Genomic DNA, 17,685 nt, shown 5'->3' with positions numbered 1-17,685 from the left:
CTTTGTGGAGTAGAGAGACAATAGCCTGCGCTTGTGCATCGACTACCGGGGACTCAATGACATAACGGTGAAGAACCACTACCCGCTACCACTCATCTCCTCGGCCTTCGAGCCGCTCCAGGGGCCCACCGTGTTTACTAAGCTGGAACGTCTACCACCTGGTGCTGATACGGGAGGGGGATGAGTGGAAGACCACCTTCAACATGGCCAGCGGCCACTACAAGTATTTGGTCATGCCATTTGGCCTCACCAACGACCCTGCTGTGTTCCAGACTCTGGTAAATGATGTTCTCCGCGACATGTTGAACCAGTTCGTCTTCGTCTACATTGATGACATCCTCATCTTCTCCCGCTCCCCCCAAGAACATGTGCTTCATGTCCGATAGGTTCTTCAATGCCTCCTGGAGAACCAGTTGTTTGTTAAGGCAGAGAAATGTGAGTTCCATCACTCCACCATCCCCTTTCTGGGGTATATCATCTGTGCTGGGAGTGTTCAGATGGGTCCCAGGAAGGTGAGGGAGGTGGTAGATTGGTCCCAGCCTTTGTCCAGGGTGCAGCTACAACATTTCCTGGGGTTCGTCAACTTCTATCGCCGCTTCATCCGGGGATACAGCACCCTGGTTTCCCCCCTGTCAGCAATCACCTCTCCCAAGGTTCCGTTCATGTGGTCCCCTCCTGCTGACCGGGCGCTCCGGAACATCAAATACAGCTGCTCCCATCCTGGATCATCCTGACCCTCCCCGTCAGTTTGTGGTGGAGGCCGATGTGTCTGATGTAGAGGTGGGGGCGATCCTGTCCCAGCGTTCTGCCCTGGAAATGAAGCTACATCCCTGCGCCTTCTCCCATCGCCTCAACACCACGAAGAAAAACTACAGTGTAGGACATTGTGATCTTCTCGCAGTGAGGATAGCGTTGGAGGAATGGAAGCACTGGCTGGAAGGAGCGGAACACCCATTCATCTATGGACGGACCACAAAAATCTGGAGTATCTCCGCACCGCCAAATGCCTCAACTCCAGGCAAGCTAAATGGGCCCTGCTGTTGACACAGTTCAACTTCTCCCTCTCATATCGGCCAGGATCCAAGAATGTCAAGCCAGATGCACTGTCTCGCCATTATAGCCCCACGGCTATTACCCCGGAGCCTGAGACTATCCTTCCCACCTTGTGCCTGGTAACGGCACACTGCTGGAGAATAGGGAAACAGGTCCGGGAGGTGCATCGTTCCCAGCTGAAGGAGGTCGGCATACCTTATGCCCAAATGTTTGGAGAGGCCGGTCGGCCATCCTCAAGACCACCTCCAGGTATCGAAGACAAGCGGATCGCCACCGGACCCCGGCTCCCCAGTATCATCTCGGGCAGAAGATATGGCTGTCCACCTGGGATCTGCCCCTCTGGGTGGAATCTTGCAAACTCTTCCCCCAGTTTATCGGCCCGTTTACCATCTCCAAAATCATTAGCCCCTCTGCTGTTCGTCTTCTGTTGCCCCGGACCCTTCGTATACATCCTACCTTTCAAGTGTCCAGAGTTAAACACATGTCTCACAGCCCTTTGTCTCCTGCTTTTCCCTTTGCTTCGGTCCTTTGCTTTCTGCCTGCCCTGACTCTAAGCCTGCCTACCGTCCCATACCTTTGTCCCACTACCCTGGTTTACAGATATAAAGAAATGGAATAGAGCTACGCACAGGCAAAATCCTAGAGGAAAACCAGGTTCAGTCTGCTTTCCAACAAACACTGGGAGACAAATTCACCTTTCAGCAGGACAATAACCTAAAACATAAATATACACTGGACTTGCTGACAAAGACGACATTAAATGTTCCTGAGTGGCAGTTTTGACTTAAAGCGGCATGAAAATCTATGCCAAGACTTGAAAATGGCTTGAAGAATTTTTTAAAAGGATAATGTGCAAATTAGAGGTCGACCGATTATGATTTTTCAACGCCGATACCGATACTGATTATTGGAGGACCAAAAAAAGCTGATACTGATTAATCGGCTGATTTTTATATATATATATATTTGTAATAATGACAATTACAACAATACTGAATGAACAATGAACACTTTTATTTGAACTTAAAATACATAAATAAAATCCATTTAGTCTCAAATCAATAATTAAACATGCTCAATTTGGTTTAAATAATGCAAAAACACAGTGTTGAAGAAGAAAGTAAAAGTGCAATATGTGCCATGTAAAAAGCTAACGTTTAAGATCTTTTCTCAGAACATATGAAATCTGGTGGTTCAATATTCCCAGTTAAGAAGTTTAGGTTGTAGTTATTATAGGAATTATGACGTGACGACTATTTCTCTCTATACCATATGTATATACATATACCTTTGACTATTGGATGTTCTTATAGGCACTTTAGTATTGCCAGCCTAATCTCAGGAGTTGATAGGCTTGAAGTCATAAACAGCGCTGTGCTTCAAGCATTGCGAAGAGCTGCTGGCAAACGCAGTAAAGTTTGAATGAATGCTTACAAGCCTGCTGCTGCCTACCACCACTCAGTCAGACTGTGCTTTCAAATATCAAATCATAGACTTAATTATAATATAATAAACACAGAAATATGAGCCCAATGTCATAATTTGGTCAAATTCTAAAACTATAATTTCGAAAACAAAATGTCTATAATTTCAGTGAAATAATTCAGTCTAAATATTGCTGTTACATTGCACAACCTTCAATGTTATGTCATAATTATGTAAAATTCTGGCAAATTAGTTTGCAATGAGCCAGGCAGCCAAAACTGTTGCATATACCCTGACTCTGCTTGCATTGAACGCAAGAGTAGTGACACAATTTCCCTAGTGAATAGTGCCTGCTAACATGAATTTCTAAATTATTTCTAAACTAAATATGCAGGTTTAAAAAAATATACTTCTGTGTATTGATTTTAAGAAAGGCATTTATGTTTATAGTTAGGTACATTGGTGCAACGACAGTGCTTTATTTGCGAATGCGGTTGTTAAAGCATCACCCGTTTAGCAAAGTAGGCTGTGATTCGATGATAAATTAAAAGCCACCGCATTGATTATATGCAACGCAGGACTAGCTAGTTAGCCTAGTAATATCATCAACCATGTGTAGTTAACTAGTGATTATGTGAAGATTGATTGTTTTTTATAAGATAAGTTTAATGCTAGCTAGCAACTTACCTTGGCTCATTGCTTCACGAGCGTAAAAGTTTCCTCGTGGATTGCAATGTAATCGGCCATAATCGGCATCCAAAAATGCAGATTACCGATTGTTTTGAAACCTTGAGATCGGCCCTAATTAATTGGCCATGCCGATTAATCGGCCGACCTCTAGTGCAAATATTGTGAAATCCAGGTGTGCAAAGCTCTTAAGAGACTTACCCAGAAAGACTCACAGCTGTAATCGCTCCCAAAGGTGATTCTAACACCCAGGGGTGTGAATACTTACATAAATTAGATATTTATTTCATTTTCAATACATTTGCAAACATTTTGAAAGACACATTTTTACTTTGTCAATATGGGCTATTGTGTGTAGATGAGTGAGATTTTTAAAATATTTAATCAATTTTGAATTTAGACTGTAACACAACAAAATGTGGACTAAATGAACAGGTATGGCACATTTCTGAAGACACTGTAAAGAGAATGATACTTGTGCCAGACTGGTTTACCACAGTAAATAGTGCACTACTGTACAACAGATGGTGATGAAAACAGACATATGGCTATGCATGCACAATTTGAGCCTAGGACACTCCAGGGCATACAAACGTAGCTCCTTCTGTGTATGAGTATGAGATCATCCATAAGCCTTGACATACAGTACCAGTCAAAAGCTTGGACACACCTACTCATTCAAGGGTTTTTCTCTATTTTTTTATACTATTTTCGACACTGTAGAAAAATTGTGAAGACATCAAAACTATGAAATAACACATATGGAATCATGTACAGTGAGGGGAAAAAAGTATTTGATCCCCTGCTAATTTTGTACGTTTGCCCACTGACAAAGAATGGTAAGTTTATTTGAACAGTGAGAGACAGAATAACAACAAAACAATCCAGAAAAACGCATGTCAAAAATGTTATAAATTTATTTGCATTTTAATGAGGGAAACAAGTATTTGACCCCTCTGCAAAACATGACTTAGTACTTGGTGGCAAAACCCTTGTTGGCAATCACAGAGGTCAGACGTTTCTTGTAGTTGGCCACCAGGTTTGCACACATCTCAGGAGGGATTTTGTCCCACTCCTCTTTGCAGATCTTCTCCAAGTCATTAAGGTTTCGAGGCTGACGTTTGGCAACTCCCTCCACATATTTTCTATAGGATTAAGATCTGGAGACTGGCTAGGCCACTCCAGGACCTTAATAATGTTATGGCTGCTGTCCCCGTACAGGGACCAACATCAGGGGAAATTTCAGAGTGACAACTAAAAATACAATTTCGTAACATTAAACATTCTTGAAAATGCAAGTGTCTTACACCCTTGAAAAGATTAGAATCTTGGTAATCAAACTACGTTTTCCAATTTAAAATAGCTATTACAGAGAACAAATCCCATGCTTTTGTTTGAGAAGAGCAATCAAGAACAGAAACATTTTCCGCCATGACAGTTTTTAGACTTTCACATCTGAAGGTAAAATTATGACTCACATTCTGATATCTTGTTCTTATTTCTCTTCCTGAGTATCCCATTGATCAAATTAAGTGCCATTTCTTTGCAGCTGTATTTCGGAAAGTTGTAGTTTCAACGATTTCATTGAAGATATCCTGGCGAATACTTCATGTAAAGCAAAGTCAAACTCTAAAGTAAAAGTGAAAGTGAGACAGATTTTTTGTTTGAGGAATCACATTTTTTTAACAAATCAAAAACTGAAAAATTGGGCGTGCACAATTATTCAGCCCCTTTACTTTCAGTGCAGCAAACTCTCTCCAGAAGTTCAGTGAGGATCTCTGAATGATCCAATGTTGACCTAAATGACTAATGATGATAAATACAATCCACCTGTGTGTAATCAAGTCTCCGTATAAATGCACCTGCACTGTGATAGTCTCAGAGGTCCGTTAAAAGCGCAGAGAGCATCATGAAGAACAAGGAACACACCAGGCAGGTCCGAGATACTGTTGTGAAGAAGTTTAAAGCCGGATTTGGATACAAAAAGATTTCCCAAGCTTTCATCCTTCTAGACCTATCGGCTGCCTTCGATACTGTGAACCATCAGATCCTCCTCTCCACCCTCTCCGAGTTGGGCATCTCCGGCGTGGCCCACGCTTGGATTGCGTCCTACCTGACAGGTCGCTCCTACCAGGTGGCGTGGCGAGAATCTGTCTCCTCACCACGCGCTCTCACCACTGGTGTCCCCCAGGGCTCTGTTCTAGGCCCTCTCCTATTCTCGCTATACACCAAGTCACTTGGCTCTGTCATAACCTCACATGGTCTCTCCTATCATTGCTATGCAGACGACACACAATTAATCTTCTCCTTTCCCCCTTCTGATGACCAGCTGGCGAATCGCATCTCTGCATGTCTGGCAGACATATCAGTGTGGATGACGGATCACCACCTCAAGCTGAACCTCGGCAAGACGGAGCTGCTCTTCCTCCCGGGAAGGACTGCCCGTTCCATGATCTCGCCATCACGGTTGACAACTCCATTGTGTCCTCCTCCCAGAGCGCTAAGAACCTTGGCGTGATCCTGGACAACACCCTGTCGTTCTCAACTAACATCAAGGCGGTGGCCCGTTCCTGTAGGTTCATGCTCTACAACATCCGCAGAGTACGACCCTGCCTCACACAGGAAGCGGCGCAGGTCCTAATCCAGGCACTTGTCATCTCCCGTCTGGATTACTGCAACTCGCTGTTGGCTGGGCTCCCTGCCTGTGCCATTAAACCCCTACAACTCATCCAGAACGCCGCAGCCCGTCTGGTGTTCAACCTTCCCAAGTTCTCTCACGTCACCCCGCTCCTCCGCTCTCTCCACTGGCTTCCAGTTGAAGCTCGCATCCGCTACAAGACCATGGTGCTTGCCTACGGAGCTGTGAGGGGAACGGCACCTCAGTACCTCCAGGCTCTGATCAGGCCCTACACCCAAACAAGGGCACTGCGTTCATCCACCTCTGGCCTGCTCGCCTCCCTACCACTGAGGAAGTACAGTTCCCGCTCAGCCCAGTCAAAACTGTTCGCTGCTCTGGCCCCCCAATGGTGGAACAAACTCCCTCACGACGCCAGGACAGCGGAGTCAATCACCACCTTCCGGAGACACCTGAAACCCCACCTCTTTAAGGAATACCTAGGATAGGATAAGTAATCCTTCTTCTCCCCCCCCCCCTAAAAGATTTAGATGCACTATTGTAAAGTGGCTGTTCCACTGGATGTCATAAGGTGAATGCACCAATTTGTAAGTCGCTCTGGATAAGAGCATCTGCTAAATGACTTAAATGTAAATGTAAATGTAAACATCCCAAGGTGCACTGTGCAAGCGATAATATTGAAATGGAAGGAGTATCAGACCACTGCAAATCTACCAAGACCTGGCCGTCCCTCTAAACTTTCAGCTCATACAAGGAGAAGACTGATCAGAGATGCAGCCAAGAGGCCCATGATCACTCTGGATGAACTGCAGAGATCTACAGCTGAGGTGGGAGACTCTGTCCATAGGACAACAATCAGTCGTATATTGCACAAATCTGGCCTTTATGGAAGAGTGGCAAGAAGAAAGCCATTTCTTAAAGATATCCATAAAAAGTGTAGTTTAAAGTTTGCCACAAGCCACCTGGGAGACACACCAAACATGTGGAAGAAGGTGCTCTGGTCAGATGAAACCAAAATTGAACTTTTTGGCAACAATGCAAAACGTTATGTTTGGCGTAAAAGCAACACAGCTCATCACCCTGAACACACCATCCCCACTGTCAAACATGGTGGTGGCAGCATCATAGTTTGGGCCTGCTTTTCTTCAGCAAGGACAGGGAAGATGGTTAAAATTGATGGGAAGATGGATGGAGCCAAATACAGGACCATTCTGGAAGAAAACCTGATGGAGTCTGCAAAAGACCTGAGACTGGAACGGAGATTTGTCTTCCAACAAGACAATGATCCAAAACATAAAGCAAAATCTACAATGGAATGATTCAAAAATAAACATATCCAGGTGTTAGAATGGCCAAGTCAAAGTCCAGACCTGAATCCAATCGAGAATCTATGGAAAGAACTGAAAACTGCTGTTCACAAATGCTCTCCATCCAACCTCACTGAGCTCGAGCTGTTTTGCAAGGAGGAATGGGAAAAAATGTCAGTCTCTCGATGTGCAAAACTGATAGACATACCCCAAGCGACTTACAGCTGTAATCGCAGCAAAAGGTGGCGCTACAAAGTATTAACTTAAGGGGGCTGAATCATTTTGCACGTCCAATTTTTCAGTTTTTGATTTGTTAAAAAAGTTTGAAATATCCAATAAATGTTGTTCCACTTCATGATTGTGTCCCACTTGTTGTTGATTCTTCACAAAAAAATACAGTTTTATATCTTCATGTTTGAAGCCTGAAATGTGGCAAAAGGTCGCAAAGTTCAAGGGGGCCGAATACTTTCGCAAGGCACTGTATATTATATATTATATATAAAAAATATAAAAAATGTTTTTAAAAAATTTGCAATGAAATGTGTAGTTTGTTTTTGTGTGTGTGTGTGTGTGTGTGTTGGTTTGTTTGTTTGTGTGTGTGTGTGTGTGTTTGTATATATATATATATATATATATATATATATATATATATATATATATATATATATATATATATATATATATATATATATATATATACACATATATATATACACAACAATGGCCGGAGTTGAATGGAACACCTTAGTGACTGTTCCCTCTGCTCTATAATCAATACATATCTGTTTATTTTATGTGATGATAAAAGGCTCATACAATACAAATATTTTTTAAAGATTTTCTTTCACAGTGATAGCGACTCCGACTGGGAGGCCCCGGTGCCAAGCTGCCCGCTCTACCTGTGCCCCCAGTGGTGTTCATATGCCACAGTTCATTACTGCAGGCATGACTGTGCCTCAGAGCCAAAAGGGCACAGCATGGGGGTGTCGTTGTGTTCTGTGTCGCATGAAATGCACCACTTGTTCAGTTTGCCTCTGCTTTACATCAGAAAGAGACTGCTATGGGACATGGCACAGGCAGCAAAATATTATGACGAGGACTTCCAAGGGGTGTGTACTGTTTTTTTTTAATATTTATTTTCTAATATTTTTTTTGTGTGTGTGTGTGTTAGAATTGCTTTTTGATATGTTGTATATAGTTATTTGCACTGCTGTATATAGTTCTAGGTCATTTCACCAATTCGGCCACTTGGGTACATTTGGGCAACTTGTGTGGGACACCTGGGTGACTTCATGCTAAATGTCATGTAGCTCACCCATTCCTGAAGTTATCAGTCTCAAACTTTGCACACCTACAGATGCCCTCTTGTGTTATCCATCAAATTTATCTCCAGCATCCTATCTGACTGTGTGGCTATTCTAGTACATGTGAAAGATGATACTACAACAATAAAAAAACAGAAAACGTATGCTCTTTCTTTCTCTTTTCTTCCACCAGATCTACTGTGTTATATTCTCCTACACTCAATTAACATTTCCACAAACTTCTGAATGTTTCCATTCAAATTATACCAAGAATATGTATATCCTTGCCTCTGGGGCTGAGCTACAGGCAGTTAGATTTGGGTATGTCTTCAGGCGGAAATTGAGAACAAAGGGTTGCAGCCATAAAAGGTTTGTGCTTCTTCTTGAGCCACTCCTTTGTTGCCTTGGCCGTGTGTTTTGGATGATTGTTATGCTGGAATACCCATCCACGACCCATTTTCAATGCCCTGGCTGAGGGAAGGAGGTTCTCACCCAAGATTTGACGGCACATGGCCCCGTCCATCGTCCCTTTGATGCGGTGAAGTTGTCCTGTCAACTTAGCAAAAAAAACACCCCCAAAGCATAATGTTTCCATCTCCATGTTTGACGGTGGGGATGGTGTTCTTGGGGTCATAGGCAGCATTCCTCCTCCTCCGAACACAGCGGGTTGAGTTGATGCCAAAGAGCTCAATTTTGGTCTCATCTGACCACAACACTTTTACCCAGTTGTCCTCTGAATCATTCAGATGTTCATTGGCAAACTTCAGACGGGTATGTATATGCGCTTTCTTGAGCAGGGAGACTTTGCGGGTGCTGCAGGATTTCAATCCTTCACGGCGTAGTGTGTTACCAATTGTTTTCTTGGTGACTATGGTCCCAGCTGCCTTGAGATTATTGACTAGATCCTCTCGTGTAGTTCTGGGGTGATTCCTCACCATTCTCATGATCATTGCAACTCCACGAGGTGAGATCTTGCATGGAGCCCCAGGCCGAGGGAGATTGACAGTTCTTTTGTGTTTCTTCCATTTCCGAATAATCGCACCAACTGCTGTCACCTTCTCACCAAGCTGCTTGGCGATGGTCTTGTAGCCCATTCCAGCCTTGTGTAGGTCTACAATCTTGTCCCTGACATCCTTGGAGAGCTCATTAGTCTTGGCCATGGTGGAGAGTTTGGAATCTGATTGATTGATTGCTTCTGTGGACAGGTGTATTTTATACAGGTAACAAACTGAGATTAGGAGCACTCCCTTTTTAAGAGTGTGCCCCTAATCTCAGTTTGTTACCTGTATAAAAGACACCTGGGAACCAGAAATCTTTCTGATTGAGAGGGGGTCAAATACTTATTTCCCTCATTAAAATGCAAATCAATTTATAACATTTTTGACATGCGTTTTTCTGGATTTTTGTGTTGTTATTCTGTCTCTCACTGTTCAAATAAACCTACCATTACAATTATATTATTATATCATTTATTATATAATTTCTTTGTCCGTGGGCAAACGTACAAAATCAGCAGGGGATAAAATACTTTTTTCACTATAGTAACCAAAAAAGTGTTCAACAAATGAAAATATATTTTATATTCTTCAAAGTAGCCACCCTTTTCCTTGACAGTTTTGCACACTTTTGGCATTCTCTCAACCAGATTCACCTGGAATGCTTTTCCAACAGTCTTGAAGAAGTTCCCACATATGCTGAGCACTTGTTGGCTGCTTTTCCTTCACTCTGCGGTCCAACTCATCAATTGGGTTGAGGTCGATGATTGTGGAGGCCATGTCATCTGATGCAACACTCCATCACTCTCCTTGGTCAAATAGCACTTAAACAGCCTGGAGTTGTGTTGGGCCATTGTTCTTTAAAAGAACAATGATAGTCCCACTAAGCGCAAACCAGATGGGATGGCGTATCGCTGCAGAATGCTGTCGTAGCCATGTTGGTTAAGTGTGCCATGAATTCTAAACAAATCTCAGACAGTGTCACCAGCAAAGCACCCCCACACCATCACACCTCCTCCTCTATGCTTCACGGTGGGAACCACACATGCAGAGATCATCCGTTCACCCACTCTGCGTCTCACAAAGACACGCTAGTTGGAACAAAAAGTCTCAAATTTGGACTCATCAGACTAAAGGACAGATTTCCATCAGTCTAATGCCCATTGCTCTTGTTTCTTGGCCTAAGCAAGTCTCTTCTTCTTATTGGTGTCCTTCAGTAGTTATTTCTTTGCAGCAATTCCACCATGAAGGTCCTCGTGAGAGCCAGTTTAATCATAGCACTTGATGGTTTTTGCGACTGCACTTGAAGAAACTTTAAAAGTTCTTGAGATTTTCCGGATTGACTGACCTTCATGTTTTAAAGTAATGATGAACTGTCATTTCGCTTTGCTTACTTGAGCTGTTATTGCCATAACATGGACTTGGTCTTCTACCAAATAGAGGTCGACCGATTATGATTTTTCAACGCCGATACTGATTATTGGAGGACCCAAAAAAAACAATACCGATTAATCGGTCGATTTGTATCTATATATTTGTATTAATGACAATTACAACAATACTGAATGAACACTTCAATTTTAACTTAATACATAAATAAAAATACATTTAGTCTCAAATAAATAATTAAACAAAATAATGCAAAAATACAGTGTTGGAGAAGAAAGTAAAAGTGCAATATGTGCCAAGTAAAAAAGATAACGTTTAAGTTCCTTGCTCAGAACATGAGAACATATGAAAGCTGGTGGTTCGTTTTAACATGAGTCTTCAATATTCCCAGTTAAGAAGTTTTAGATTGTAGTTATTATAGGAATTAAAGGACTATTTCTCTCTATATCATTTGTATTTCATATACCTTTGACTATTGGATGTTCTTATAGGCACTATAGTATTGCCAGCCTAATCTCGGGAGTTGATAGGCTTGAAGTCATAAACAGCACTGTGAAGCAAGCATTGCGAAGAGCTGCTGGCAAACGCAGGAATGTGCTGTTTGAATGAACGAGCCTGCTGCCTACCACCGCTCAGTCAGACTGCTCTATCAAATATGAAATCATAGACTTAACTATAATATAATAAACACACAGAAATACGAGCCTAAGGTCATTAATATTGTCAAATCCGGAAACTATCATTTTGAATACAAAACGTTTATTCTTTCAGTGAAATACGGAACCTTTCCGTATTTTATCGAACAGGTGGCATCCATAAGTCTAAATATTGCTGTTTACATTTCACAACCTTTAATGTTATGTCATAATTATGTAAAATTCTGGCAAATTAATTACGGTCTTTGTTAGGAAGAAATTGTATTCACACAGTTCACAACGAGCCAGGTGGCCCAAACTACTGCACATACCCTGACTCTGCTTGCACAGAATGCCAGAGAAGTGACACAATTTCCCTAGTTAATATTGCCTGCTAACATGAATTTCTTTTAACTGAATATGAAGGTTTAAAAAATATACTTGTGTATTGATTTTAAGAAAGGCATTGATGTTTATGGTTGGGTACAATGGTGCAACGGCAGTGCTTTTTTCGCGAATGCGCTTTTATCATCACCCGTTTGGCGAAGTAGGCTGTGATTCGATGATAAATTAACAGGCACCGCATTGATTATTTGCAACGCAGGACAAGCTAGTTAAACTAGTAATATCATCAACCGTGTGCAGTTAACTTGTGATTATGTTAAGATTTATTGTTTTTTATAAGATAAGTTTAATGCTAGCTAGCAACTTACCTTGGCTCCTTGCTGCACTCACATAACAGGTAGTCAGCCTGCCACGCTGTCTCCTCGTGGAGTGCAATGTAATCAGCCATAATCGGCGTCCAAAAATGCAGATTACTGATTGTTATGAAAACTTGAAATCGGCCCTAATTAATCGGTCGACCTCTACCATCTTCTGTATATTACCCTACCTTGTCACAGCACAACTGATTGGCTCAAACGCATTAAGATGGAAAGAAATTCCACAAATGAACTTTTAACAAGGCACACCTGTTAATTGAAATGTGTTCCAGGTGACTACCTCATGAAGCTGGTTGAGAGAATGCCAAGAGTGTGCAAAGCTTTCATCAAGTCAAAGGGTGGTTACTTTGAATAATCTCAAATATATAATCTATTGTTTAACACTTTTTTGGTTACTACATGATTCCATATGTGTTATTTCATAGTTTTGGTGTCTTCACTATTCTACAATGTAGAAAATAGTAAAAAAAAAAAAAAAAAAAAACTGGAATGAGTAGGTGTGTACAAACTTTTGACTGGTACTGTAGATCACAGGTCAGAAAAGCAGAGTCTGTCAGCTGAATTTAGAGTATCAATGAATAACCATATTATGTCGCTTGCTGTCTCTCTCTTGCTCACACACACACACACACACACACATAGTCTACACATCATACAGGCATACACAACATCAAAAAGGCTTCTGACAGAGTATGCAAAGCCTGCTCGAAATTTGGAGTGGTATCACAAATGATAGCTAGATCTGCACAAAATAATGCAAAAATACATATTTGGCCTCTCTACTAAGCTCCCCCTATGTCATTTCACCTGGTATAACCTCTCTTTTTGTCATAAATCATATCTCAAATTTAAATCTAAATTCTCTGACTGAATGTGTGGTCTGTCATCCCATCAAAGATAGACTACAATGATGATGTTAGAGCGTCCACGTTGTATCTTTGTGTGATTTCTGATGGCGACAATTAGGGCCATATTTCCCACTGTGCTCCGCAAGCTGAGAGGGGTTCATTCACGTTTTAACGTTGTTTCTACGGTCTAACTGAAGGCTAGCCCGATCAATCCACATTTCGCTAGCTTGATCATAAATATCCTGAACAATAACCCCGATCATGTTTAACCTCACAAGCTACACGATAACCTACATCCCAAAACCTGTTTAACCAACCCATTGTCCCGGATCCATCCATGCTGGATAAATGATGCTAAGTTAGCTTGCTAACGTTAGGTATGCTAGCTGTCCGCATTCGTCTGCTGTGATGTTGATTGCTGCGCGACTTACCGATTCCTGTTTATAGATTCAATTTCCAAAATAGTTTTGTTCCGCGCTAGTGACCCAATGCTCAAGAATAAACGATGGATGTCCAACATAGAGAAGCAAAGATGTAGGAAACGGGTCATGTGATTTGTCTGAGTACCTCTTTCCCTCCGTCTCTCTCTGCCTCTCTCTCTCTCTCTCTCTCTCTAGTCGAGAGCCTCCCTTTTCGTTACCAAGGCGACAAGATGAGAGAGAGGTGATGCAGAACGCATGCTCAAACGGAACTTTGCCAATAGGCAACCTTTTTGGCATCACCTGAGTATTTTTGGTCATTTTGCACAACCAATCAGTATTTGATTAGACCAAATTGTAATTGACAAAAATCTATAAAACATCTGTATGAAAAATATATTGATCCATGTGGCCTATTTATCGAGATTAGTCATGTCTCATGTTTCATAATTTCTTTCATTTACATTTTGGTAACTTAAAGTCATGAGACACTTCTCATGAAATCCTTAATAGCAAGTCTGTATACATGAATGATTAAAAAAATATCAAATTGTTGTGTGTAAACTGAAAAGCAACAACCAAACACAATTTAATTGGTATTGTATAATTCACTGTAGGCCAAACCAGGGTTGGTTAGGTTACTTTCTAAATGTAATCCGTTACTAGTTACCTGTCCAAAATTGTAATCAGTAAAGTAACTGTTGGATTACCCAAAGCTTAATCTGATTACTTTCAATTACTTTTGGATTAGCCTACTTTCCCCTTAAGAGGCATTAGAAGAAGAGAAAAGGATCCATCAAACACACTTGGTGTGTCATCTTAGTGGTCTGTGACTTGTGGTCTGTCTCTCTCAGGTGGAACAAACCTAAACTTGCGCCTTTTTTAAATGCTGAAAGGTATCATAATGTATTTTTTTCCGCAAACATCCTTTCTGAATTTAAAAGTAATCCAAGAACTAATCATGTTTTTTTTTTAAGTATCTGTAATTTGATTACAATATTTTTACTGGTAACGTAACTGATTACATTTACAGTTTTTCCCCTTCAGATTACATGTAATCAGTTACTCCCCAACCCTGGGCCAAACTACAACATTCCATATTTCAAAATGCATTGAATCAGTCACAGCACACCACAAAATTGAAAGGAGAAGCATTGGCATCCAATGATCAAATAGTACCATACTCACATATATGGCGTTTTGTTGTCAGCTCTTAGGTTCTCGCACTGATGTCTTTTGTGTTCATGTTGTCTAAGTTTGTTTGTTCTCTCTAGTCTACATGTTGTGCAGACTTTTTGTGTTGTGTCATGTGTCACTCACTTTACCCCACTGTTCCCCCAAACTTGGTTTTATCACAGAGTTTATGCATGTTACTCTTCTGATAAGGAGCCATGTCTCAAATTCCCTCCAGTGCCTTCTTTGACCCCCCTCCTCTCTCTCTCTCTCTCTCTCTCTCTCTCTCTCTCTCTCTCTCTCTCTCTTTCTCTCTCTCTCTCATCCTGACTTTCAGAGTAATATGTTAAGTCTGAATAGAGACATTTTAACCAACAAATCCGATTTTGTTTACACTATCATGTGCATGGCCTTCTTTGAAACGTTTTCCTCATTACTCACCCATTGACAAATACACTCGAGGAGGTGTGGTGATGTCATCATGTAATTTCTCTGCCTCTTCATCAACAAACGTCATGCTTGAAAGAGGGTGATCCAATTCATGTGATGGTGAGATATCCATCTCTCCTGGTATGTAGCAGTCTATACCCTGGCTCTGTGGTTGGGATGGTTGCTCAGCGACCTCTGCTGAATCTGGGCCAACCTGTGATGTTTTGTGTTGCTGGTTGCCCTCCATGGACAGGAGCCAGTGCACAGTCCATTCTTCTGAGGAATATTCTGATGGGTTTATGTTGGGCCTCTCATGGTCAGGTGGTGGAGGTGGACCTGTTTGGGTGGGTTCTAGATGAACTGGCCTTAGTCCTTGGACTCCTTTGTGATTGCCATCGTTGTTCTTCACCATTCGTAAAGCCGATTGGACAGGATGTAAAATAGGTTTCTGTGATTGGCTGAACATTTTGGGAACGTTTCCACTGTGCAGCACACATTCATCTAGATTGGGTTTGGTGGATTCTGTAACTTGACCACTATTGATATTTTGGCAATGGTCCAAATCCAAGCCCTGTCCATGTTTAATAGTTGATCTCTCAGGGGCCTCTGACAGGGTAGAGGGTGTGAGGGAGGCCCCCTGTGTCAGAGGTACCACCAGACATGTCTGGGAGTTGTCGCAGTTTGACCTTTTAACCCCAGACTGAAGGGCTTCCTGTTTCTGACTGACTTCTAAAAGACACCTACCCATCAAAATGCTGCTATTTGACTGGTTAGATTGATTCCGTTTCCTCTCAATGGTTTGTGTATCGGTCGGTAGACTTTGACACTGAGGTCTAGTCCAGAATTTGGGTCTTTGGAGGTTCTTGTATTTTCTACTAGGGCTGGCTTGTGCTAAAGGTTGAAATGCAGCATCTAAGATTGTCTTTGTAGACTCTTCCAGATGAGACTCTTTGGTGGTAAAGTCCTTTATGAATGTTGCTCCCTTCTTTGCCCGAGGGTTGAGGTCATAGCTGCTTCTTTTGACTTCTGTAACTGCTGCAGATGTTGATCGACTTAGGTGTTCTTTCCAAGATGGTGTCTTGGGAGGCATAGGAGGAGAAGCACTTTGACAGTATTCCTTTTGACTGAAAGGTAGTAGACCAGCATATATGCTGTCAGCCTGAGACTGAAGTCCCTTCTGAAGATGTCCAATGTGTTTTAATGTTTTTGGTGAAGCAAGGCCACATTGGGACCCCTGTCCACCCCTCTTTGACTTAAACTGAAAATTAATTGATTGAGAATCATTTTCAACAATAATTGGAACTTTCCTCCTTGAGACAACATTTTGTCTGGCTGACACACCTCCTGACAGAGCAGTACCTGATGGGATTACCAGGTGATTTGGTCTTGGTTCCGATATTGTGTCAGTAACCTTTTGCTTGGAAATGCCATCCTTACCGCGAAAAAATCCAGGACTGTAGTTTGTTATCCTTCCTGTTTTCCTTAGTCCGAGCCTGGCTTGCAACAAGTTAGGGTCCTGAGACTTCATGCCTCTTGTCCTGTAGGGCCCTGGCTGTTGAGATTGTGGAGAGGAATGGGTGTACGTATCAGGCGGTGTGCCTAAACCTCTAGAATAAGATGTTGGTACAGGTTTCATCAACCCAGAACGTGTTACAAAGTCCATCAGAACCTCTTCGTCAAGTATGTCATGGGTTGCTGGTTTAGGGGAACACTGGTTACGATGCTCAGCTTGACCTTTAGTACTAGAGATAGGGATTGAACGGGCCCATCTTTCTTTGGCCCCCGTGGAGGTCTGTTTTGTGCCTTGGCTCTCCAATGGCATTGTTTGACAGTACAGTTTTGGAGATTGGCCAAGCCGGATCTTTGGGATGGAAAGGCTTGGAGAGAGGTCTGGGTTTGTAATGATAAGTGGTGGCGAAACACTATGATTTGGAATAGGAACTTTTGGAGAGATGCTAGGATTTGGAATAGGAACTTTCCGAATAGGCTTTGGGGTAGGAAGTGATGGGGATGTGCCTAGCCTGACCTTAGGAGTAGGAAGTGTCGGAGACACACCAGGTTTGAGCTTCAGAATAGGATGTGTTGTCCTGTTGCCAAGAGTCCTCTTTGTGTGAAGATGGAGTCCCTGGCTGTCAAAGGAGGAGATCTGGATGGGTTTCTTTGTGACAATAGGTGAGAGCTGGAGAGGAGGGGGCGGTGGCACTAGTAGGTGTTTCTGGGGTTGTTTGGAGGTGCAAGTTGCAAGTTGGTTATCAAAACTCATTGCAAAGAGAAATGATGAATACCTGCAAAGCCAGGCAGTTTTGATGAGTAGGAAGTGAGAGAAGGTTAATGGGAGAGAATGACATTTTATGTTAATTTAAAAAATGTTATGTTTATATATTTTATTGTACGTTTGGCAGTAGGTCTGTAAGAAACATAACTTTAATGTAAAAGGCATGGCAGAAAACTTGCATTCTCAAATAGTCAACTGCATTACATTGCATTACAGAAGACTGCAAGCCTGATCAACTAAAAATAAACAGAAAGATGAGTATACAGTTAAACAAGCACTGACCTGAGTGTATGCGATAGGCTCTATCTGGGTCGTTGACATGGAGTGAGAGAGAAAACCAGTGAGAGACAGTGAGAGACAGAGAGAGCGAGAGAGAGAGAGAGAGAGAG

At 42.0% G+C, this 17,685-nt stretch overlaps 1 protein-coding gene across 2 annotated transcripts in view; it reads right to left on the bottom strand.

Annotated features, from left to right (window-relative positions):
* LOC118364792 (neuronal-specific septin-3-like) overlaps positions 1–13,627 on the bottom strand; it is a 28,829-nt gene extending 15,202 nt beyond the window's left edge. Inside the window, exon 1 of one of the 2 annotated variants that reach the window (XM_052490290.1) lies at positions 13,568–13,627. The gene's annotated coding sequence lies outside the window, so the exon portion shown is untranslated. Of the gene's footprint in view, positions 1–13,431 lie in introns of both variants that reach the window. The other variant, XM_052490288.1, reaches the window with a different exon arrangement.
* Positions 13,628–17,685: the final 4,058 nt, after the last annotated feature.

The sequence above is a fragment of the Oncorhynchus keta genome, chromosome 32 (assembly GCF_023373465.1).
Source record: "Oncorhynchus keta strain PuntledgeMale-10-30-2019 chromosome 32, Oket_V2, whole genome shotgun sequence".
Lineage (NCBI taxonomy): Eukaryota > Metazoa > Chordata > Actinopteri > Salmoniformes > Salmonidae > Oncorhynchus > Oncorhynchus keta.
This window is presented reverse-complemented; position numbering and strand designations above follow the sequence as displayed.